Below are 26,193 nucleotides of genomic sequence, written 5' to 3' on the forward strand. Positions count from 1 at the left end.
AAGGAAGAGTTGACCAATTAAAGGCCGACATGTAATTTTAATGGGAAATTGATTTATTTGTATTAAATAGCCTGGAGAAAAGGAGACTCAGAGGAGACATCATCACTCTCTACAACTACCTGAAAGGAGGTTGTAGGCAGGTGGGGCTCGGTCTCTTCTCACAGTTAACAACTGACAGGAGAAGCGGAAACGGCCCCAAGTTGTGCCAGGGGAGGTTTACGTTGGATATTAGGAAAAAATTCTTCACTGAAAGGGTTATCAAGCATTGCCCAGGGAAGTGGTTGAATCACCATACTTGGAGGTATTTAAAAGATGTGTAGATGTGGTGCTTAGGGACATGGTTTAGTGATGGATTTGGTAGTGCTTGATTATTGGTTCAACTTAATGACCTTAAAGATCTCTTTCAACCTAAATGATTCTATGATTCTAAATAGATTTAATGCTTGTGAAAAGTGCCAGGCTGATTACCTGGAAATTGCAGGAATCCTATATTCATCAATACATACAGTAAGTTATGTTGATATAGTTACTGTAAACCTGTGTAGGCTTGAAAGAGATACTTTTCTACAAAAATAAAAGTTCATAGTTCATACCTTGATCCTTTGTTTGCCTGAATGCTTAAATTACTGTTAATGGGGACACATGCTATTGGATTCATTAGGAGGGTCTGCGTATTTCTTTCCTACCTGCTGCTCCATCTTCCCCTATCACAAACAGAGAATTTCTTCACTTTCACAGTAAATTCAACATTTCCTCTGTCTGCCCCATGATGCCCCTTCCCCATTTCACTCCCTCCGGAGACCCTACAATACTGTTCACCATTTCTCATAGCTCCTGACAACTAGCTGGGCAGGAGACAGTACTTGCTGCAGCTCATCTGAGGCTAACTGTATACTCATTTTATCCAGCACGTATGTGCTGACTGATTGAGGATCGCTTGCCCCTTTATTTCTTATGAAAACTGAAATGACTTTCTAAGTAACTATTGAAAATGCATTCAATTATCAATATATAAATTTAGTGCATTTTCTTCTTTATACTACTTTGGCATAGATGCCATATTAAAGGTACACAGCATATTCTGCCACTATTGTTTGTAGTTTGAAATTATGTATGCTTTGCAATTCTTCCACATCTTCCTATGCATAATTAATTTTAAATATATGTCTTTACTGCCCCTTCCAGTTCTTTAAACATAGTCCTGACGCATGTAACATCATCACTCCTAGTCATCCTTTCATTTGGATTTGTGAATATATTATCTGAAATTACTCATGAACTTTCAAAGGGATGTTGTTTCTACCCTCTTATCAAGGGCTTGATCCTGCCTTATTAAAGACAATAGTAACTCCATTTTCTTTATTAAGAACAATTTCCATAACACAGTAACTTCTGTAGCTTGTGGTTTAAGAAAGATATCTGTATATACACACATTTAGGAGCAGCTCTTTAGGTTGTTTAAATTGTGTTTCATCATACAAAGACAGTAGTTGAAGAACTATTATAGTTCATGGTTGCCATATGTTTGCATCTGGCTTTTTTGGTCAGTGTTTATACTGTGCTACGCAGGAGAATTTTTTGCAAGCCGAAATTGTAGTTTCATGGCTGAAGCCCTTGCTCAGCATTGCACTAAGAGCTGATTCGTCTAGCAGTCCCCTCAAAATCCATTGCTTCCTGACGATTAAGTTGCACCTTGCCATGCAAAGCTTAAATTGAATCCAAATGGCCCAAATTGAACTGAATGAACTGAAGGTGTAGGCACTGACTTAAAAGAGAATTTGGGTATATCTACACAGCCCCAAGCAGAGGGGACCTGGCAGGAGCATGTGCCGCTTCATTTATGCAAGAAACACTGGGTGAGGTCAGAGGCATTCCTTCAGCTTTCTATTACACAGGCACAGGAAGACCATGCTAGCAGGTTCCTATGAAAGCCTGGAGATAAACCTTTTGCTGGAAAATAGCATGAGATTTCCCTGCATGCCAAAGATGCTTAATTATTGAAAGATGCTTAAGCAAGCCAGTTACCTAAATATGCATGCAGGGAGAGGAAGAAGAGTAATGACTGTAAGGATTTGGCCTGATATAGTTAGCCTGGGCTTTAAATTTGTACATATATAGTACTGTCTCTGGCTGCCTTTCTGCAGTCATTGGTGGGTGTGAAACTGAAGAGGCATTTGGAACCAGGTATTAGAAGAGTTTAATAGGACAATATCTAGTCAGCCATCTGAATACTGCAGCTGTGCTAGGGTCAGGGAGGCTTTTATGCTGCTTGTCTCCAAGTCTGACAGAACATCAACTTGCCATTTCAGTCCATCTAACCAAATCATGATAAAGTAGATGCTATGAGACATAGATCACCCTTTAATATCCACCTAAGACTTCATGACCACCAAAGGCAAGCATCTATCCTATATTAAATCATTTAAATGTGTGCCTTTCACACCAACTTTTACCTGGTTTTGTTTTCTGCCACGGTTATATCCAGATGAGGAATTGCAAGTCTGTCATGAGTTCAGCAAGTACCAAGGTAACCAAGTCTTTGTTGAAAGACATTATTTATTCTATCAATGTTTAATGTGGAGCAACCACTGAACTGCGTAATTTGATAGAGATGGGTGTGCTGCTCCCTGGATTCCTCTCATGCTGTCATGCTTGCTTCACTTTTTAGAAGCGATGGAAGACAATAAAAAACAAATGGTGTTTATTCTGGAAAATTCCGGAATTCTGGCATGTTGTGGGAAAAAGCATGAAACAAGCTAATAGTACTTGATATTGCGTATGTATTTTCATGGCAGTTTTTCTGAAACTCTCCTGGGGGCTTAGCAGTGTCTCTTAGCCAGTTGGTGCTCAGGGGCTTTGCTGGCACACCGAGGTTGATTCCCAGCACACAACATCTGACGTGCCTTTTCAAACATACATTAGCTTCTCCTGGGACTGGTGGTTCTTCCCCCAGTGAGCCCCTAGCAGACATCAATTTAGTTGTCATAAGCAAGGGAGTGAGACCAAGTCAGTTTGCTCTTGGTAGCACTATGCCTGCTTAGCCTTCTCCATGCTCCTTCCTGGCTCTGAATGCCAAGGCAGCCTCTGAGTCTGTTAGGCCAGCTCTTTAACAGCCTCATTTGCAGTTACTACTGTAAGTACACCAAGATTAGGTTTATTTCTCTGAGTTACTTAAGGTTCACCCTGAATGGTATTCAAAAATTCCGTAAAATCCTCATCCATGCTGCTTTGCCTGTATGTCCTTCTTCCCAGATGTCTTTATCATCTGTCACTATTCGATTGTCTGTGATAAATGCTCCTTTGACCCTTTATTTCTCATGTCGATGCCCTGCATCTGCCCTTAGAAATTCAGTAGCATGCCTTCTCCTGTTGCAGGTTTCTTTCTCTGTCTCCCTACCTATAGATGTGCAGGTGATAGAAGTATGATAAAGAATACGAAAATGCCATAAACCATGCAGCCATATGACAAATCAGTTTATCTCCTCCCTTTGGCCCTGATCTCTGCTCCAGGGGGCTCCTCCAGCACTCCATGCCACTGAGCTAGGAGCTGTCATTTAAAAATACAAGCAACATCACTTTTTTTCTGTCTTGTGAAATTCTCACCCATCGAAATTGCTCCTTTGCAGAGGTTCTGTGAAGGGGGTAAGATTCTCTCAAGGGCTGTTAAATACAAGAATTTTTATGTCGAGGATAATTGTTAAAGTCCAGGATATTATTGTAATCTCTCCCATAGGAAAGGGAGAACTTTTTGCAGTGTGATTTAACACTTTAAGTTCGCTAAAAGACTGAGATCATAGACTTGAGGCCATAATAATTTTTAGCATGAAAGAGCTGATTTAATTTATAAACAATTTATGAACTTCAGTGAGATCTTTACAGCAGGAGTCCAGATGCCAACACCTAGAGCAGGGAAGCCTTGGAATATGTTGCCAAAAATATATTTTACACATTTCTAAAAAATGACAAGTAGAGAATAAAGACTTTACATGGGAAGTATTTAAGAAGACCTGTATTACTTACAAGTGGTCTGACACTCCTGTGTAACCTAAGTCTTCTAGAGTAAAATAAAACTAGGTATTTCTCCCCTGCATCTCGTTTCATGTACTCCATATTACATATACATATTACATTGTACGCAAAGTACTGCAATCTCTGCTGCTACAATCGAGTAAAACTCCTTTCCAGACAAAGAATTAGTTTACATTTACTAGTTTGTTCCGGTATTGTATCAGAAAACATTGGCTAGTGAGATGTATTGCTAAAAAGGCTGTAGGAAATTAACATTTTGCAATTAGTATATTTCTCTTTCCAGACTGTCTTAGAAAACTCATGCTCTCTGTGTGCATTCCAAATCAGTGTTCACACTGCTGGTGTTTCTGGCTTAGTTTCTGAGAAGACAAGTGTCCAGTGCAGTTGTAGGGGAGAAGTCCTGTGATTTGAAGCTCAGTCTTGCTCTGAAAAGCAACAGCCTGTTGCCAGCTCTTGTAAGGCAGCAGTTGTACTCTTCATGTGGAAGTTAGTGCTGATGATTATCCTCAGAGCATCTCTGTGCGAATCCATGCTATTGTCTTTGTTGCAAAAGCATCATTAATTTAAATATAGGCATGTTCTACCAAGCAGACACTTTTATGGCAAAGAACCTGTCAAGGGTCAGTAGCACATTAAGAAGAAATACACAAAGTAGTTTAGTGCAACTTTTTTTTTTTATTTTATTTTTTTACTGAAGCATCTGTTTGTGATTCCTCACTAAGGTGTCAGGTATCTGGGTGAACAGTTCCAGTGCCTCATTAAAGGCAAGCTCCAAGTGACAGCAGATGGAGCTGGAGCTAGGATTAATTGTAAGCAAAGTGAGAGCTGAGAGTGTGTGGTTGCAGTTTTGAGAATCAAACCTCCTGCCCTAGTTAACACTGAGATATTTTGATTTGATACAGATTGATAAGGAGATTACCACAGCAGGGAGATAAAGAGCAACCTCAGATGACCTGATTAAGACCTGACTTTATTCACTGTAACATGGAAAAACTGTCAGTAAGGGCACAATAAAAGTACCCAGCTATGGCAAAGTTTGCTTTGAGGATTTAAGAAAATTATTATGTAAAGACTTATGTGGGTTAGAAATACAGGGAGTTCAAAGTTTTGAGGATCTTCTGAAGCTTGGTTAAGAAAATTATGATTTCTCTTACTGAAGAAAGTAAGAGGCAGACATTACGTCTTGGTGAAGAGTGGAAAAAATATTGGCTAGGTAGAGACTGTCTCTGGTAAAGAGATTTTAATCAGGTCCTTCCATGGTAACCTAAATGTCTTTAAAAGTCAGGTTCCTGCCATGCATGAAGGAAAGGGTGAGCAGATCAGATTTTCTCACCAAGAATGGTCTGTAAGACGTAACATCTGAGTTTGACTTTGGGTTTGGCTAGGAGAATATCACACAGCACAGGCTACCCAGAGGCTTCCCCCTGACCTGAGCAGTTCTGCGTTACACACACATATATATAGATATATATCCCAGAATGCAAACAGAAATAATAACTGGCTGCTGTTACATGCCCCTGCAAGCACAGGCTGACATCAGTAAGTCATGACAGTTGTTTCAACGTTTTTATTGGTTCAGTTTTTGAAATGTTTTATAGTGCTTTTGAAAAGCCATGGCACCAGCCCTTCTGCAGGGAGCTGTGGCAAGTCCCTTTATCTTAAAAGAATATATGTGATGTTGTAACTTTCATGTATGAATAGGTGTTGAGGTCTAAAGGTGATTTATTTTTTTTTTACCCAGATCAGAGTGACTAATGTTCAGGCGTGAACATGCTTTGTGATGTTCCCTTCTTGCTGTTGTTCTGCCTCCAGAGAGATCTTCCAGTGTATTACTCCTGGACATGCTTCCCACATTGTGTCCCTGCGTACTACATGTCCAGGGGAGGGCACAGGCTGTACTGTACATTGCCAAAAAATGAAATCAGCCAGCCTGTTGGATTACAAATGAAACACAAATTTACTCATTTGAAACAGAAGCTTGCTTGCTTTTGGATTTTTTATTTTTTGTTTTTACCTTTGAAGTCAAAATGGGAAAGGTGTTAATTTCACACAGTGGCAGGCAGCATTATTCTTGGCAACTAATCTGGAAAAAATTAAAAGGAGATAATCTTAATCCAGACAAATAAGAGAGGGATGTATTCCTTATTTATGGCTGCTAGTCAAAGTGAAATAATTTTACCCATCTAAATGAGAAAGCAGTGATTCTTGGGTGTTTATTGCCATACAGTAGATTCTGCGTATTTGGTGGTTTATTTTTAATTAATGCTTGTAAAGCTTTAATTGAAACTCTTCACACAAGATCTTTAAATTCTCTGATTATATTGAATAGCTTATTCAACAGATGTATATTTAATATTTTTCTTTAATTTAATATAGTTTAAGACCCCATTTTTTTAAATGTAGATGTCATTTGACCTATGCCAGATAAAACTGAAAACTCTCTTGGCAAATACCATACCAGACTGTAGTGAGGAAATGAATAGAAAGCTAGTGATGAAGAAAACTAGTTGTCCTGGGTAAAAGCAAAAATGCTGTGAGTGCTGATGAGCAATGCTTTTATATTTCATAGTTTTTATAAGAAGTTATTGACTCACATTGTAACAGGGACAAACTGATTCAGCACATTCATATTCACTAGGATTATAGAGGGGGTCTCGTGGTGAAGAACTAATGTTCAGTGCACTGTACATCCCCAGCTGGATACTCAAAGGCATGCTTTTGATCATCTTTGCCTCAATCTTTTTTGCTGTTGTTTAGAAAATTAATCTGGGGAAGATGCAGAGTGAGCAATGAGAGAAAAATGCAAGAAGTGAAGTAACACTTCTCTTGGGCTGCATGGGTCGATCTGTCAGCTTTCTTGAGCTTCATGTTCAGCAAGAGATGAAAATCATTATTTAAACTTCAGCTAAGAAATATATACTTACATTAATTGTAACAATGTAGGTTTTGCTTTTAACTATAGTAATGGAATATTTTTCAGATGGAAACTTAACTTTCTTTTGGTGTCTCCCTAAGTTTTATATTATGTACCACCATTTATGCAGTGCACTATATACTAGTGATTCTCTTCTTCCTAGAGTAGACCTTGCTGATTTTCAGAAGTAGTAACATGAGGAATAACGTCTGCAGTGCCAAATTTACAAAGATACAGACAGAGATGTCTAGCTGGTGCGAATCCCTAACTCAGATTGGATGCGTTGGCCTGAGTGTTTAGTTTACACTTTTGAGATGAATCTCCTGTTCATCCCCTCTTTGCTGCACTATAGATAACATAGTGGAGTAGGCAAAATGGAATTCAAGTGAATCTAAACTGGAAAATGCTCTCCAGCTTGTGATGGCTTTCCATCCATCATTAGATCATCACTAGATTAAACCTATTCCAAAATCAAGTCCCCAGAAGTTGTACAGTATGGATATTGGGTCCTTAACACCAGCTTTCTGTTCTGTCTACTCCTATTGCACTTCATTACTTGCTAAGTTAGGCAAAGCCAAAAATATTAATGGGTATTTAACATTTTAACTGCATTGTAGATGTTTTTCTAAATCACCAAGGTACCTTCAAACCCCTCAGTAGATCAGGTTTTATGACAACAAACTTGTTTTCAGTGCTTTGTACCAAAATATTGTCTGATTAAAATATATTTCCTTTCTCCTAAATATGTTGCACAAAAGAGGAAATGCCTTTAAACGCAGTTATTTGCTAAAAAATAAAACAAATAATTTTGTAACCCAGTACTTTTCAGACAGTTGCAAATGTATGGTCTTTGCTCTCATAATCATACGATCTTGAAAAAGCTGTGAGAACTTGGGACCAAAAGGTTATTTGCTGTTAACGTTTTATTAAATACTTGCTTACATGCTTTTTGTAGCAATAAAATAGCTCCTGTTAAAGTCAATAGTAAAATATTGTTCAGAAAGGCAGGATCACAGCTTGAGTGAATACACAGTTTCCTTCTTACTTGTGGTACTCTTCATAAAACATTAGATTTCTATCCTTTACGCATAACTAGAGTCTCCTGAGAGAGAGCTTTGTTTCAACATCGGGAGCATGCAACACTATCTCTGGTTGCAAAAGCACTTTAATCTGGATGTGACAAACAGAAGAGATTAATGGCTTCAATTTGGACACATGCAGGCAAGTACAACATTGATTCTTTAACAAAGGCAGAACAGACATGATTGCCTGGGATTTAAGAAAGAAAATACAGACTTCATTCATGAGCTTAAAATACATTCTTATATAGCTTAAAATATTTTTGATATTACCATAAAGATGGGAATAGTCTGTACACTCCAGTGCCATATCAACAAAACCGCTTAAGTGTATGTTTAAGCATATAATGAAATTTCATGAACTTCAACAGCAAAAGACATTTAACTAAAGGTATAGATAAACTGAGGGGTTAAGCAGGTGTTTAAACATTGGAGTAGTTCTTACATCCTTGTTTTTACGAGGATACAATTAAGGCACAGAGAGGCCAAGTGACTTCCCCAACATTTTCCAAGGAGTCTGGGGAGGAGAAAGAAGCTGTACTCAATTTTCTTGGGCTTTAGACACTAGGTTAGGCTCAAGAGTGACCTACAAAGCCACCCTTAAAATGCAGACAGTGTCAGCATTGCCATTTGTCAATGCAAATACTGGTGGAGTGGGAAAAAAACCAGTCTTTGCACCTCTAGGAGCTTTTACTAGTCAGGTTTTTAGACAGATATTTTAGAAAAGGTATTTTGGGCTAGTTTTATCAACAAAAGTGAAACTGAACACAAAAAACAATTTATAAAAGTTTTAGGCAACAACGATATATTTATGAATTTTTTCCCTTGTCTTTGCAGGGTTTTTTTAGACACTATTTGACACTTCTCTGCAAAAGATGAGAGACATGGGCTAGGATTCGAAGGAGGGTTGCAGAAATTATATAGATATATTTTAATTGCTAGCCAGTGTGCTGTCATCTCTAATGAAACCTTTTCTTAAGTCAATTAAAATAAAAGGCTTAGAACACAGGAGGGTGCAGAAAGGTGTTAAGAACTGATGTATGGTCATATTAGCTGGAGAGATGTAATGTTTATTTTCAAAGGCACAAGGGAATGGTGATGGGTCAAAAAAACCCTTTTCTCATCATTCTGTTAGACTAGGAGAATAGGAGGATTTTTCCTTGGTGGTTGATATGAGCGTTGCAAAGTGCGGTCTAAGACTTTCTGAAGATTCACTTGTGACATGTGAGACCACAACCAAGAAAAGCCAAGCAGCATTCGGACCTCTGTGATGGTGTGACATACTTGGCACTTTTAAAAAACAGGCCATTTAAATAAAGCTAGGAGGCTAAGGAAGGCAGGCTTTAAAAATCTTAGCCAAAAGCTTTACAATATCAAAGGGGTAAATAACTCTAAATGTTACAAGTGTGAAGTTAGATGTATAGTGTGATGGGTTTTGGGTTGGTGTCATATGCAGGTTGGTTGGAATTAAGTAGAACTCTGTCAGTACTGGGAAAGCAGGTAAATGGACCCAATTTAATCAGTTTCTTCCCTCCCCAGTTTTATCTGGATGTCTTTGAAATTAGTGTTTTTGTTGGAAAATGGCTATGGAGTAACAAAATCAAATTTTCCACTGGACTTGTGAGGGCCTATCCTTCCTATACTACCTACAGATTGCAAAAGAAGCAATGAGGGAAAAAAAGGCCAAATACAGAAGATATGAAAGCTCTTTCTTAGCTAAATCACCCACAGTAAGAAATCAAAGCTAAAACCCCAACCAACAACCTAAGACCCCCAAAATACAACTGTCCATCCAATGACAGAGCTGTTCAGTCCAAGAATCCGCTGTCTGCTTTATGAGACTCCAAGGGCAAAAAAAAGCTTCTGCATTTTGTGTTAAGGCTGCAGTGATAGAAGGTTCTTACAGTGGATTTAGTTCATCCTCATCAGTTCCTCCACTGATACTGGTGGGGATTTTTTATAGTGTATGGCTTTGAGGCACTGCATTTTGAAGCTCAGTTTCCCTCCTTCACAAAAACAGATAAATAATCCTGCTGCCTTTGGGAGAAGGAATTGGCTCAGAGATTTATGTTAGTATGGATATATATAAAAAATAAAAATAAAAATAAGAAAGGAACCTGCCTGAGAAAGAACAATAACATTTATTTATTGTCTGGTGGAGACAGAATTTTGTGATGGTGTGGAAGGTCACCATACGACTTGTATGATACTTAAATCTCACCTGAAGGCCCACTGTTTTGTCTCTTTTGCTTGGATGATTACTCAGAACGAGAATTTCTTGCCTGTCCTGGACCTGAGGCAGTTAAAAGCCAAACAGAGCTACCCATGCCTTTCTGACCTATGGTCATGTGCACACACTTGGGCAGTTCATGTAGTAGTAATGAAGGAAACACAGGCTAAAACTGTGCTTGCTGCCTGGCAGTCTTACAGCAGCTGAACCTGGCTTTTAATGACAGTCCAGCAAAAGAAAAAAAAAATACTTCAGTTCCCTGGTATCTCCCTCCACATACATCTCCTTCATGTCATCATTCTGGTTGTGTGAGCAACTTGCATCCAGACCTGATGGTCCAGATCATTCAGGAGAGATATCTTCTTTTGTCTGCTGAAGAGCTGTCAAGCAAACTTTTACATTTATGTTGATCTGTTATGAGCTTGACTCTTAAGCAAGCAAGTCTCTAGTTCGGTGAAAGTTAGTGACTTCTTAAAAAGAACCTGTTGAGTACAGGAAAATAGAAAGCAAACTGAAGGAGAATGTTATCATTATGCTTAATATTCCATAAGCTGGCTACCTAGTTCTGAATTTACTCATTTTAAATATTGTGAAAATGTATGTAATCTGCAAATCTGGTTATGAATTCTAGCTTCTACAAGCTATGATTAACCTTACTATAAAATGTACATTAGTCTTCGGACTTTATGAAGTAGTTTAATTGTATGCTAAACTGAAAACAGAAAATAAACAGCAAGTTTAAATAGTGTTGTCTTAATATATTGTATTACATACTCTAGGTTAGCATTTAAATGTAACTGTATTTGGAAAAAGAGATTAAATAAGTGTGACATCATGAGTAGAGTATATATGAATTCCATAGATCATTAATCTTTAATCTTTAAAGTTTCTTATTCAAGGCTATAAATACATTAATTCAGCTATCAGCTCTTCTCTGCTATCTTGATTATGCAGGTCCCAGAGGTTGCTATAGTAACCTGGTATTACCAATGTAAAGGCCATGAAGGATCTGGGTATCTAGATAAACAAAATAATCAAGGGGTGCTTGCAACCAGCAACCTGCTTAATGTAATGCCTATGTCCCTTGAATGAACACTTAGTCCTGTGCGGATTAGGCCCTTGGCTTGTGAAGTATGAGACAGGCTGGCACTCAAAGCCTGTTTTCATATGGCACACGTTAGTAATTCCAGAGGTGCTGTTCACTGGGAGAGCCCCTGAATTATGGCACCTACGACATTCATTTGTTGCAGTCTTCAATCACGCTGTCAGCAGGCAGTCTGGTATGGATCCCATGGGTGAACTCGCTCTCGGGGACTCAGATACTGTTTGGACATTTTGAAAACCAAGAAAAGGTGGTTTCTGTGAAGCTGAGGTAAGTCAGTATTGTTGATTACAGCTGTTTAAGGGCACAGCCCAGTGCCAGCCATGACTGGGCACTTTGTTTTATGGGAGAGAAGGCTGCATTACCCAGCAGTTAGGCAACAGGTGTCATTAAATGCTATTGGCAATCTGTCTCTGTAGGGGGGAATATCCCAACTTGTGTCATTTTTCCTATAGTGAGGAAGCTTATTGTTGGAGTTGCTTTCTTTTACCAGGCCTCTGAGTTCTTGGAAACTGGTAAGAAGCTTGAGGCTTTTTCCCAAAGTTTTAGCTAAATGTGGCCACTGGGTTCAAAAGCAACGCCAGAATGCAGGTAGTAGAGGCACAGTAGTGATGAATGCTCCGTCTCCATTGGAAACCAAGCCTAAACGTACTCCTGTAGCCACAGCTCAACTGTGCTACCAATGGAAGTTGCTGGCTAAGCCTGTGAAATAACGCTCAAGCCTAAAGCAGTGAAATAAAAGAAAGCGGTAAAGTTGCAGTGTCTCGTGAGCCTTCGTTCAGCCTTCAGTCCTACAAAGGAAACCTCTCATTGCTTTAGAAGGGTCCCAGTTCTTTTCCTTTTTGTCTGGCCCTGAAAAGCCAGAGCAGTTTTGTGACTTGCTTTGTTGAGACTGTCAGCCTGCTCTCTTCGAGAGGCTGCCGCTGTCCTGGCGGCTTCTGCTGGGGGGGAAACGGGAAAGAAAGATTCTGCATCAGCAATTCCATTCGTGTTGCCTTCCTTCCCTCCTTCCCAGCACAAAGGTGGTTTTGTTTGTGCTCAAGAACCAACTAAAGAGTCTGGCTGTGAAATGAGCCCTCCTCTGGAGGAAAGGGAAGGAGTGGAAGATGTAGCATACAAGTGCCAGGCACAAACTTCTACCCACTCCCTCCTCCAGGTCAGGGGCTAGAGGTGGCTTTTGTGTTAGCTGGCAGTTGTGGCATTTCACACAGCTGCAGAGCAGCTAATGGGGCAGCAGTTGCTGTTTCGAATCCTTGGCAGAAGTAATTTAGTAAACTGGAATATTCTATTCTAATTTTGTGCTGTAATTAGATAGAAGAGAACTTGAAAGAAAAGGTGCTTCCCATTCGTTGGTGTAACACAGGGAACAGCTGAGTATTTATCATTTGCTCACATTGGTGTTTATTACAATTCGGAATGTTTGGTGCTGTCAAAAAGGTGGGTGGGAGAAGAGCACTTAACCCTTGCAGCTAACACCCACCTGGGCGTCTCAAGATGGGCATTACTTGAGCAGACTGAATAGCATTAGACTCATTGAAATAAAAATTCTCCCGATAATTCCCACTGGTGTGTAGCCTCTGCTGATAAAATAGGTTCTGCCCCTGAAAAGCTCTCACTCATATTGCTTGTTTCTTGTGTAACCAAGGATTTGCAGGATCAGAGAAGTATCTGCATTATTCTTCTTCCTGTAAGAGATGAGGTAGGTAGAATGAATATAGGGGAGTCTCCTGTGTGCAGTAGTCTTATGAAAATATAGCCACAGGCAAAGCACTGCTGAGCGCATTTCAAGGTTTAGACTACAGCAATAAGAGGATAGGCATGGCCTATGTACCCAGGGCAGTCTGGCTCCAACATCAGATGGGTAACTGAATGCCCAGCTCTGTGCTTAAATCCCTCGGGCAATAATGGAGGAAGTTCAGAGGAATGTGTGTGTTTCCTTTTGCCTCTGCAACAGACAGTGGTTTACATATTTTGAGGAAAGAAGGTGTAATGCCTCTGTAAGAAATGCCGAGGAAGTGAGCGCACCTGGAAGTTGTCCAGTGTTGTTCTTGATGAGCTTGGTGCCCTTTCTCAGGCTCAAGGCTATGGAATTCGCAAGATAATCAGCCACCTAATCCTCAGCAGCTTTGTATGCTCAAGCAAAGGTATACGATACAGAATGTCTGGCTAATTAGCCATGACAATCCCTTTCCAGCTTTTTTGGCTAAAAATGACTTAGAGAGCTGACCTTTGTCTCTGGTGCCTGGTGCTGCTAGTTAGATGCTGGCTTGAGGGTGAAATGGAGAGAAAGCACGGTCGGTCTCTGCCCCATAGCCGCCTGTGCAGCAAGCCGTGGAAGAGGCTGCTGTCTGTGGAGCCGCTCTCCATTGGAGGAGCACTCCAGTTGAACTGGTTCATCCCAGTGCTGTTGATGAATCTTCCGAAAACATCACATGAAAATCTGTTTATAATGGAGTGAGGAAGGGTGGAAGGAAATAAGGGTGAATGAACTATTTTATTTAAAAATTAGTGCATGCTTTCAGTGAAGGTCTGTTTTTTCCCTGTGAGCTTGCCAACATCCCTTAATTCATATCACTTAGAATAAAATGACTTCTGGGTGTAAGGAAGATTTGAATTGTCTTTTCTGTATCGCTAAATAATGATTACCTGGGGAGATACAAAATGTAAATTGGAAATGAATGAGGTATAGCTGGTAATACATTAGATGCATTATCTCCAATCTGAGGCCTTCAGTCAAAAGGGAAGGTCGTCTGTTATGATTAAAGAGCACTGCAGCAGCTATTTATATTTGAATTTTTCCTCTTTTTTGAGTTGAATTTTATTCTCATAAACAGTGCAGCACTTTTCTAAGGAGACATGTGTCATGGCTTTTTCTTAGACTTCCTAAATGATATTATTTTGTGATATAACTTATGTGATAGAGGAATCCGGGGATCTGTACTTTGCTGATTGATTGATTTTTCACTAGTTTTCTGGAAGTGTGTATTTTTTCCCTTTACCTTCTTTTCTGAACAATCTCACTTTGTACAACTGCTGTGTGGACAATTCAAACCATGAAAGCATTAAGCTTCACTTCCAATAACCTATGTTCCTGTGTTGGAATTGAACTTTTTCTTTTCTTCCACATAAATCATTACAATTTACCTTACATTATGCTGAGTGAGTCAGACAGCAGTGCAGGAGAGGTACTAAATAGTCCCATGAAGTATCCCTCATGCTTTGTTGAATGACAGAGGGCATGTTTCTTAAACTCCAGACCTCATTTTTCACATTTAGAAAATAGAGTTGGAATTATTGATGGTAATAATGTCTAAGGCAGCAAATCCTAGTTAGTTGGGGCAAGACTGTACTGGACAAATGTGCTGCAGCAAAAGGAGTATGGCATGCCTCAAATTCCTCTCCAGATATTCCCAATGAGAACAAAGAAACTGGAAGCAGATGGAGACTTCTCTCTTCTCTCCGGTCTGCTGAAGTGAAGCAGGACTGCTTGTAGTCGATCTCCTTATAAACCTCTGGGTTTGTCTTCCTGTGGAGCAAGAGGGAATCTTTGAAGCTTTGTGTCTCCCGGGGCTAGGACACTTCTGCACTGCTGAAGTCTGGGGTTAGTGGATGAACCATCCACCAATGAAGTTCATAAGCAACAGTGGAATTGCTATTTAATTGATCTTGGCTTTTCTGGTTGTTAATTATACTCCTCCTATGTTTTTTCATGTTTAAGTTGTGTCATTACACCTAACAAAATGTTTGTTGTTACCTGCTGTGCTTTTGAATAATTCATGGATTTCGTATGCAATTTGGGACCATCATAAGTACTCCCTGGAGAAAACCAAAGGTTTCTTTGCTGGTTTTATCTATTTGAAGGTGAATGGAATGCAGGTTCTGCCTCCTATGGTCTTTTTTCAGAAAGTTAATTTTGAATCACCCAAGAAAATTAAAGAAAGCATAATGAAGGTATGATATACATAAAATGTTTGACATATTTTTATGAAATAGCTTGCAAGATAAAAGCAACCTGAGTAAATCAGCCCAGGACCTCCATAAACAACAGTCTTGGCTGTACTTTGAGTTAATAATTTCCACAGATGTAGCCAATGACAACATTGTGTTTATCCTATGGCAGTGTTACTGCAGCTCTCCATTTCATTTCCTTTTTTTAATGGATGAGTTAACCAAATCTAAAAATAAAAATCTATTTTTTTCAATTACAACAGGGGTTTTCTTCCATGAGTTTTGTGAGTTGCCCTGGAAACAGGAAAACACTGAAGGTCAGAAAAATAGTGTCGTGCCAGCCATTGTTCCCAGTTTTCTGTCCCATGTTAAATGATATGGCTGAGGAGTCCAGCTGTCAGTTGATACTGGTAGGTGACTTCTGAACAAAGATAGGTGTTTTATGTTTGTTTTGATTAGAAGAAAGTCATCGGGAGTACTCCACAGTGAAAAGTCACTGTGTCAGAAAAGCATTTTTAAAAAATGCTGGCCTGGCATGTGCTCTGGAGTTGCTTCACTCTGTGCTTCATCACAGTCTCAGGATTGCATTGACTCCATCTTTGCACAGTCTGTATCAGCCAAGATCTTTCAGAGTGCAAGGCTGAAATCTTCTTTCCGTCTGTCTTCACAGATAGTTATGGAATATTTTCTCCTTTTTCCAAGTGATGAAAATGCTGGTCCTCTGAACATGAAGCAGACCAGTTTAATGTTAAAATAAAGGTCATTCCTAAAGGTTAACTGCCTTATAAATAGCCAGATTGTTCCCTCACTCACTACAAGTTTGCAATCTGCTTAATATATGCACAGTCAGGGAAAAGCTGTAACTATAATGCTAAAAGCAGACGCTTGGAACTATTGCTCTTGCTTTTCCTCAGCTTATGCAACTGCAGTAGTTTATTGCCAACATAACTGTTGTGTCCTAGTACTTTGGGCTTCATCTTTAAGTCTCCTGAATACGCTGTTCCCATTCCAACACTCTTGAACAGATCTGTGTGAGGAGGGTTTGCAAGACCAAGTTGTTAACCAAAAGCCACAAATACATCACTGCCTGCCTCAGCCATCAGTCTAGAACTGAGCTAGCTCATGAACTTATGCCAGCTGAAGTCCTGGCTGAAAAAACACTAGTAACCAAACATTGTGGTCATAAGAAGCTTACCCCTGAACTCTAACCCAGACAGATCATTCCACCTGCTTCTCCCTTTGCAGATGACTGAAGTTCCCTCCTCCAGAGGTTTTCCAGGGAGTCTTCCTGATTTTTCAACTGCAGCTTTCTGTCCATTGATAGGTGTTCTTTTCTCATCTGCCTGTTCAAAGCAGAGCCTAAACATGCAGAGGTTATCTGTATCCATAGCCTTCCCTCTGCAGACAGACCCAGAAGAGCTCTGGCAGTAAAAACATTCTTGCTCCACAGGTGTGTAAGTCCACCGAAGGTGATTAGGTGATCCAGGAAACTGCTGCCCTCATAAATTCCTGGGACTGTGTGCTCAAGGTATAGTGTCATCTCTGATAGCTGGCTGCCACTGGTGATCTCCAAGAACAACTTATAAAATCATAGTCTAATGCATTAACAAGGTGTAGAGAGAAAGATGTATTTTAGGTAAATTTAGTCAGGAAGTCTTTGAAATTAATTGCTTGAAGTGAGTGGGGAAAGCTGATGGAGTGTGATAGACATACAGAATTTTTTCTCTACTTTCAGAATAGATACTGTTGATTAAGTGGCCTTAGTATAGCACTGCATATATTAACTGAGCATAAAATTGTTCAGTGGATGAGCCTGTTTTGTGGATGAACTTAACAGGCCACGATCTGGGTGTTATTACAGATGCAAATTTAGGAAGTTTTGAAGCTATACTTCTGCAGATAAAACCATTGTTTTTGGTGAACTTGGTATTAAATTATAGTCCTGGCCAAGTGTCAATATTTTAATTTGTGGTTAAAATTGAATTAAAAAAAAAAAAAAAGTGAAACCATACCTACAGAATGGACTGTTTATTCTGAAAATCCTCAAACTCATGAGTAATGCCAGGGAAATCCTCCTTCACATACGCTACTCAGCATAGGTACCCCAAGAGATGTGGAAGAGTTGTCTGTCATTCAGCCTGCTAGCTGACATGCAAAGTCCTGTTTGGTCTTTCTGGTTTGTGCTTGTTGGTCATGCTGACTTGTCTGCTAGAACAGCCTCTGATTTTTCTTTGGTGCTGTTCTGGACACTGTCTACCATTCTGCAGGCATGGGCTACATGTCTTGTTCCTAGTATATCACCTTGCATTTAACCGTGTTAGATCTTTTGTAGAACATCAGTGATTTCATTTCCATGCTGGCCAGAGGCTGGAGTTACAATTTAGAGCTACCTTCTTGATCTGGAACTGGGATGTGCATAGATGTCTACATGTATTTGATACCTGAATAAAACACATAGTGGTGCCTACTGCAGTAGGTCAAATCTGTTGTTCTCAAGTACGAGTGCTTGTCACGGACCTATGCATACTTCATTTCAGCATGAGAACTGGGTACCTGCTGTTGACTTGTGTCGCCTCCCCTTCACAATACCTTTACCTAGTTTTGATAGAGAGAAGACTTCTACAACATCCAAGTCTGGATGGAGTCTCCTGCATGCTGTGTCCTGTGGACATTTGTGAAGTCCCTGACCATTTCCATGACCATTTCAGAGGGGTGACTGGTGGTGGATGTGTGACAAAATGGAAAAGGTCAAAGGAAAAGGCAGAGCAAGAAGCAGCATATGAAAGAATTAAGTCACCAGTTAACAACTGAACTTAAACCACTATATTAAAATACAGCTAACATGAATTATCTCAAAATCTTTTCTTCTCAGAAGCAAAACTGCACTTGAATGGATGGGCACTGGTGAATTAAAAAAAAAAAAAAAAAAAAAAAAGCCTCATGAAAATGATCCACTGTGTCTGATTGTAAGCACCAGGTTGAGAACATGTAACAATTAAAGGTCTTTGGGAAACTGAAGGCTGAGATTTCAGTGGGTCTCCTTTAATAGGAAAAAAAGATGAATATGAGCCTTTGGTGAACAGCACACAAGGTTATGTAGCAGTCACAGCATATTCTGTTTTACTTATTTGGGACAGAGCACCAGATGCATCACTGTTACATAAGCCTGCTGACCTGCATATAGAGCTTTGTGGCAACAGGAGTTTCAGAAAAATAAATCCTGTTCAGCTTAGCCAATAGGAAGATACAAAATTAGTGTCTTTTTAAGTTTTGTTGATTTCTCCTTGCTCTCTGTGGAGCTGTCTGGATATACGGGTATGTTTGAAGGGGAAAACCCCACAAAACATGTTATTCCCTAAAGGGCTTGGTTTTGAAAATAAAATTGGGAGGGCATGAATACCTGGGATGAAGAGGAAGAGTGAGGAGGCAATGACTGTGATGAAAGCTCAGTCTGCTGAGTAATGGCGCAATCTGTATGTTTAGGGAATGGGACCACAAGATGTGTTGTACACCAGCCATAACAGCCTGTTATTTAAGTGGTGCAGCATGAAAAAAAGATCATGCCATTTTGCAGAGGATTTTGATATATTTGTTTAGTTTTATTTTATTCCAATTTCAAATGGAGTATTTTTTCAATTTTAAATGAATAGGATCGAAGATTTTCAGTTGGAAGGGTCCTACAACGATCATCTAGTCCAAAGTTAAAGACACGCAGAACTGGAGACATCAGAAGCTCTGGGGTCCCCAGCTTGAGGAATTCTGTCTGGATCCTCTGGCTGCCTGGGATGCCAAGAAGTTGCACATTTCCAGAGCTTCCAGGCTCTTGCTTCTTTTCTTTCTGCCTGGTGGGCTAACAGAGAGCTGGCAGCCTCGGAGTTTATGAGCAGGGATACACTGCTCTGAGTTTCTTGGCATCGTGCCTAATGAGATCTGTAGAGGAGCCAGCAGCTTAGGAGCTCTGCAATCTCTGAGACAATCCTGGAGCAATAAATTCTTTCAGACTCCCACTCTCTGTCAATCTGTCAGGAGTACTGTTGAAGAACAGGGAAGGGGACCTGGCAGGAAATCAGGTGTGATTCCTGCAGCCTGATCAAAATCAAATGTTCCATTCAAAATGTTTCTGACCACTTTTAGTCATCCCACACAGAAACACTAACATATCAGCACCTGACCTTGGAGGTCCTGCATCCCCTTACTTTAGATGTAATGGGTGCAAAGCTTGAGGAAGAAGAGAGGATGAAGAGATGTTTAGACCATCTTAGTATCCTTGCAGTGGGGATGCAGGTCAGCTGCAGCTCTTCCCAGAGCACTAGACTGCCTATAGTCAGGTGGCCTACAAATCCCAGCTCTCCTGACGGTATTGGAGGACATGGTGATTCTAGGCAGGCTCTTGACTGGTAGAATGCTAATATGATGGTACTGGAAAGGCAAGTGAAATACTTGTTGGCACCCTGTGCTTTTTCCCATGCTCACTTTATAATTGATCTTGAGGCCTGTGTCTGAGTAGAGATATTGGTCCAAACGGGAGAATTGTCCGGGCACACATGTCCCAAGCATATACTTAAAATTCGATACAGATATTTCCAATATAAGCGATAGCAGCCTAAATGTTACTGTAATTTATTCTTACAATCTACAGCTACACTGATGTTTCAGCAGCCGAGGGTCTTTGCAGGGCAAGCATCTCTTCGTTTTACTGGCCACAGAGCAGGAGGATGATAATACAACCGGCCTTGTGGCTCACTGTCATGGCTGTGGCCCTGCAGGGTGAATTAGGACTAATGATGCAATGCAAAATTGCCCAAATGACAGAGAGAATCTGGGCCACTGCATTCATCTTGTCTGATTTCCACATTTTTCAGTGCTCAGGGGGACAGGATTATAACCAAGTTTGACTCCCTGCTATGTAGGTCATATGCTGTATGCTGAATCCTCTACCACGGGGGTAGAACTGGACCAGGGAAACTTGTTTTGCCTCTGTAAATACTGATGGGGATAGCAAATGTGTTACCTTTATTAGTAATTTTCAAGTAGTTAAATTTGGGATAAAACCATTTAGATTTTTACTGCTAGTGGTGCATAAAATATGTTGCAGTGACAATGAGTTGCAGTTATTAAACCCTGTGGTCTTTGCTGCCTCTGAGCAAAATTCGCTGTTGGTCTGGAGGCTTTCAGGGTGACGAGTCTGGCTCTGCCCTGGGATATTCAACAGCACCATCGCCTTAGTACTCCTGCGACCAGGGCTGTGCATGCACTGTCTCTGGCAGTCAGGGCTGTGCAGGCTGACACACAAATCTGCTGTACGCTGATCTGGGAACAGGGTGAGGAAGTAACCACAGAGAGCCTATGATTTGCTTACAGACTTCCAATGACACTGCTTTGATAACTACTTAAAAAATAAAAAAAAATCCAAACTACTCTAGCCATTATTCTGGCTTGCAACAGGCTTTTGGAAAGATTAAGCAAGGAAAACAAAGCAAAACTGGAAAGCTCAAATATTTGTGTGCCCCTGTCTTCTTAAGCTTTTGCTATGGGTACAGAACAACTAGAAATCCTCTTCCTCAGATGCTACTTAATCTATTCTGGATGTGCATATATCACTTTCCCCTGCATGGTTGGAGGGGTAGTGGGATATAAAAATGCTTTGCTGAAATGTGAATTCACTTGCCCGTTTTTTTAGGCTGACAGCAGCAAGGCAAACCTGCTGATCGGTTACTTGTATGACTGTGCATTTTAGAGGGAGATATTTCATTGTTACTGCTGCAGCTCCCTTGCAGCAATTAAAAAACAAATGTGTCTAAGGAGGAGGCAACAACTCTGAAAGCATCTTTGGTGAATAAACATTATACTCTAAATATACAAGTTGCTGCTGATTTTCCCAGTCTCCTGTGAGTCATAAAATCTTGTTTTATATCGAGTGGGCCATTCTTAGTGACCTTGACTTAAAAAAAAAAAAAAAAGCCTGTGACTCCCCCTAAGTCAAATAATTTAAATGAATGGTTTTCTATAGGACATTTGTCTTGCTTTTCAGATCATTAAAATTCCTGAAGGACAATGAGCATGTCTGCATTTGCAGGCATCACTGCTGTCCCCAGGACAAAGGCCCTGGCCCAAAGGTTGGTGTGGCTTAGATGAGTGCAACCCTTGGTCTTCTGAGCAGCCTTTATCCATGCAAATGTGAACAAGACTGCCTGGGAAGATCATCTGGTAAAGAGATAGCGTGCTCCAAAGACTGAAGGGCTCACATGGACTCTGCTTCCAAGGACCTTATGTGGTCCTGCTCACAATTTGTGCTTTTCAATCCCAGCAGGTCTTTCAGATGATTGTACTTACCTCCTTGGCTTCCTCAGCATCTTGCACAGCCCAGGGTGCTGCTCTGGGGTACAGGCTTTCCCCTCGTAGTCTGTTGATTCACTTTGTAACGTCTTGCTGTGAGGAGGTTGAATCCAACTCAGGATATGAAGCATGGTTTTACAACATCCATGGCTGTTATCTACTGCAAATATACCTGTTCCAGTGGCGTTCTACTACTGGTCTGTGAAACTGATATTGCACATTACCAGCTGAACCTTATTAAGATTTCAATGTTCAGGATGCCTCTCTGAGAAACTGTAAGGGAAAGGAGTGGCCCAGCAGCCCAAAAGGTTTGGAAATAACCAGGCTGACCATGCCTCTATTGCATGTTTTTGCAGGGTGGCTGTGGGACTGTTGTGGGTCAACCTGGCTGTTGCATATTCATTCCTGGAAGAAACACCATATGTCCCAGTTGTAACTGGATGTATTAAGGGGCTAAGGCACACAATGAAGTATAATAGATGTAAACTATTTGTTCTGGTTGTTGCTACTGTCTTTTATTGTTGGCAATTTTCTGACAGTGCTCACTTCTTTAACTAATCTCTGCAACATGCACATGATAGGGATTGTCTCCATTTTTTACTTGTCGAGATAATCCTTCTGGATTTTGCTTTTTCATTGTGCTGAATTGCATTATTGTTTTGACATGTTTCTCAAGAACAATACACCCGCCATATAGAAGGTGCTACTCTGGCATTGTATTTGGACATGTCATGCTGTTATTGTCTCTACAGTGTAAGGTTAACTAATTTGTATTAACCTTTAAATCCATTATAACTGTCTTAATGAGAGAGATGTAAATAACACTAAGTTCATGTCCTCGATTTACCTTAGCACAGAAAAAGAGCCTATATGTCATAAGTGCTGTTAGATCTTCAAGGCTAGTAAAAGCTCTGGAGTAAGTAGATCAGGAAGCGCCTGTACAAGAAAATTGAATCAGTAAAGTAAATGAGGTCCTGTGCAAGATGCTTTGAATACAAGGGTGTTTAAATTGTTTCTTATTTTAAATTGGAATAGGGCCACTCTTTAATTAGGACTAGCACTGGGTGAACTCTGTCATCAAAAAAAAAAAAGATTCCAGCTGGTTTTTCCTTTTTTTGTGTATCTCAACAATCTGTGATCAGACTTTGAGGTTTCCTAGTTAAATTGTTGGACTGCTTCATATCAGTGTGTTTCACCCTAAGTTTGGCAAGCTGGCTTGCTTTGGCTGCGTTTTCAGATTTTGGGTCAGGAATTGATCTCATAAGTGTGTATGTTACTGCTGCCTGCCTGCGAAGTTGTGGAATATTTGATGAACAGGAGGTTAGACATTGGGATTCTTCTGTAAGCGTTTGCATCTCAAAGCTGCAAAGGATTGCAAGGATAGCAAGGATATTTTTCTAGAAGACAAATTCCAGAATGTTGCTCAGCACAGCAGTGAATTTAACTATTCATGCACATCTGTAAGATTCACATTTGGAACTCCTGTTCATGGTGGTTACCCAACCCTAATTAAGACTCTTAAATTGTTCTTCTCCAAACAGTATGAAAATGAGTGTGTGTGTGACATTTTTTTGAAGAGTTCCATAACATGAAATAGCAGCACTGCTTGTATTTCTTATATTGACCATGTTTAACTCTTAATGAAACAAATGTCTTTTGCATAGAATGTAATTAAGACAAACCTCATTCATCACTGCATGAATTCGTTTTATCAGAGTAATACCATTCGTTTCATGAGAAAGGAACTGGCATAAAACCAGAGCAACGACGTTGAATCAGATTTATAGATGTAACACTACTTAGTATTTAATAGCTTTATTAAGCACAAAAATGTAGAATAACATGATTTCAATTTCTAACAGAAGAGAACATGTTTTATTCATGGTTTTCAACATCCATGGTTGGTTAGTTGGTTGGGTTTTTTTCCCTGGGGTACCATTGGTGTAGCTTTTCCTTTCCTCTGAGGTATAGGCAAGAGCTATCGGCCTTTGGTTATAATTGGGATCAATATGTCTTCATTCAGAGTTTAATGAGATTCACACCTCAAGCTCCAATGTGAATCCATCAATTAGAAACGAATTTTATAAGCAGCAGTTTCTGAATGAAAAGACTACACTGAATACTATTTGATTTTCTTTTTTCCAAACACAGAAGTCAAATGTTTTTGCAAAGACCAGTATGCTCTTGGTTATATAGCATTTCTTTACCGAACAGCTGAGGAATCCTATGTGTATTGTGGCAAAATGCAGCTTTGAAACATTTCCTTTCATGTAATCACTTTCTTTTTTGCCAGTTTTTCTATTTGCACGTAATCAACATTTTTCTAAATAAAGAAGTTTATATTTTAATACAAGCTACTGTAGAACACACATGAAATAATTTACAGTAGATAATTTTCTATTAAAGTCTGTGTGTGCCACAGACACATTGATATTCTTTTATTGATAAAAAGATAAAATGACTAGATGCTCATGATTTTATTAGTTAGACCAAGTAAAATATCTGTAACTTCATTACCAAATATGAAAGAACAGCACAAGCCTTCATGCCTAGCATTTTCTCTTATTTGTGCTACTGTAGCTCCAGAATAGTGGTAGAAGCCAGTGTCGCTCTAGTGATACTAAAGAAAGGATAACATGTGACCCTTGATAAGGGCAGAGACACAGCAGAGTGATTCTTTCATATTTTACAGCGGAAGCTCTTTTCAGGTGTTGCATAGTATCTTCTTCAAATATTTGTTCACAATAGCAAAAAAATGTATTTTCTTGCTGGGTATTAAGAAATTTTATTAATTCCTTTAATTTTGCACTTTCTTCAGATTAAATACCTGTAATGATACAAAACAATGGAAATACAGTGTATCTACCCTGTATGTCAGGGCTGAGGTATAGAGCACCCACTGCATACTGGTGACTTTGGATCTTTGATGCTGCATGTTACATACTGAAGAGATGTTCCCAGTATGCACTGACTGCTATTCAGAAGTCAGACTGAAGCAATCGGAGCTGAATGGCTATGGCTGTCCATCACCTAAACCCGCCTCAGATATCTGGAAAGTTAGTAGACATTATTTTTCATATGTTTTTACAGTGATATCACCATGTTTCATGTCTTCTTTCAGATCATCAAAATAAAACAGCATCCTCCTTTTTCCATCTTTATCTTCTCAATGAAGGAACTTTTTAACTTAAAGTCTTGTGTGGGCATTTGTTAAGGTGGGACTTGATGATCTTAAAGGTCTTTTCCAACCTAAATGATTCTATTATTAATTAAAATAGAACAGGGACTCTCTGAAGATGCCATAGAGATTTTAGGAATGTGTGTACAGTCCGGAGCTGTTTGGGATTTTTTTCTTTTCAGCCCTGCTGCTGGTTGTCCTTAAAGTCTCTATACTGGCTCATTTCTCTCCGACTCGGATGCATGCTCTTGAAGCTTTTTGCAAAGCTTTTACTGCTGCACCTGCTTAAGGGGAGGGAGATGGCTTCCATCCCGTGCTTTGCAAGGGGCAGAGACCACGGACTCTGGCAGTGGATGCAGAGCTCTGCTCTCTGGGGAATAGATTGGAGTGGAGGAGTTAAACAGGACAGCCCTCTTCAGGAGGAGGTGTGGGTGCTCGGCACTAGTTCTGTTCCACCAGTATGAGCGAAGGTGGGTGAGCTTGTGCAGACCAGTCAGTACCATTTTGATCATCATATTCTTTGTATCGTCTGTCTCTGAACAAGCTGAGCAGGCCAGGGGAGAGCAATGGCCTTGGCTGGCAGCATGGGCACTCTCCAAGCTTCCTTAGAAATGTTAGTTTAGGCGCTTGGGGGAATAGACCACTTGCTCCATGAGGAGAGGCCACGGGATCTAGGCTGAAGAACAGCCAGCTCTGGGTGGACATCACAACAGCCTCCCTGAGCCTTATGAGGAACTGAGAAGATGGAGCTGAACTCTTCATGGTGGTACATGGTGAGAGGTAAAACACAGTGCGGGGAAGTTAAAACAAAAGAGGTTTGGACTGGATATAAGAAAAGCATTTCCCTCATGAGGACAGCCCATCAAGGGGACAGGCTGCCCAGGAAGGCTGTGCATTCTCCATCCTGGGAGGTTTTCAGAATTTCACTAAGCCCTGAGCAAACTGCTCTGACATCAGAACTGTCTCTGCTTTGAGTAGGTTGATCTAAATGACCTTCTGAAGTTCATTCTTATGATCTTACAGTTTTCTGATACTTAGCAGATGATGAACAAGGATAGATGAGGAGGACTGGAAGCAGCTAGAACAAATAGATGCTGGCAGCTCACAGAGGTGGTAAAAGATTGGAGAGTATCAACTGAGTGCGTGAAAGTGGGTTGCTGGTCTTTGTTATGTTGGAAACTTTTTGGCCCTGGCTTAAAGAGTAGTGCACAGTCTTAGCACATTTATGTTCCAAGGTTCCCTTCAAGGCTACAATGTCATGAAGAAATCAGTTTTGTTTAATGACCTGCATTAGCAATTCTTTGTATTGGTGACTGAAATTGATTTTGCTTCTGATGCAAAGGAACATGAGCTCAGCCTCCACACCATTGCTCAAGC

The 26,193-nt window shown here is 40.1% G+C and overlaps 1 protein-coding gene across 2 annotated transcripts in view; it reads left to right on the plus strand.

Annotated features, from left to right (window-relative positions):
- Positions 1 to 26,193, plus strand: part of JAKMIP1 (janus kinase and microtubule interacting protein 1) — a 249,917-nt gene that overhangs the window by 216,819 nt on the left and 6,905 nt on the right. The window lies entirely within an intron of this gene.

Source organism: Falco peregrinus, chromosome 2 (genome assembly GCF_023634155.1).
Source record: "Falco peregrinus isolate bFalPer1 chromosome 2, bFalPer1.pri, whole genome shotgun sequence".
Taxonomy (NCBI): Eukaryota; Metazoa; Chordata; class Aves; order Falconiformes; family Falconidae; genus Falco; species Falco peregrinus.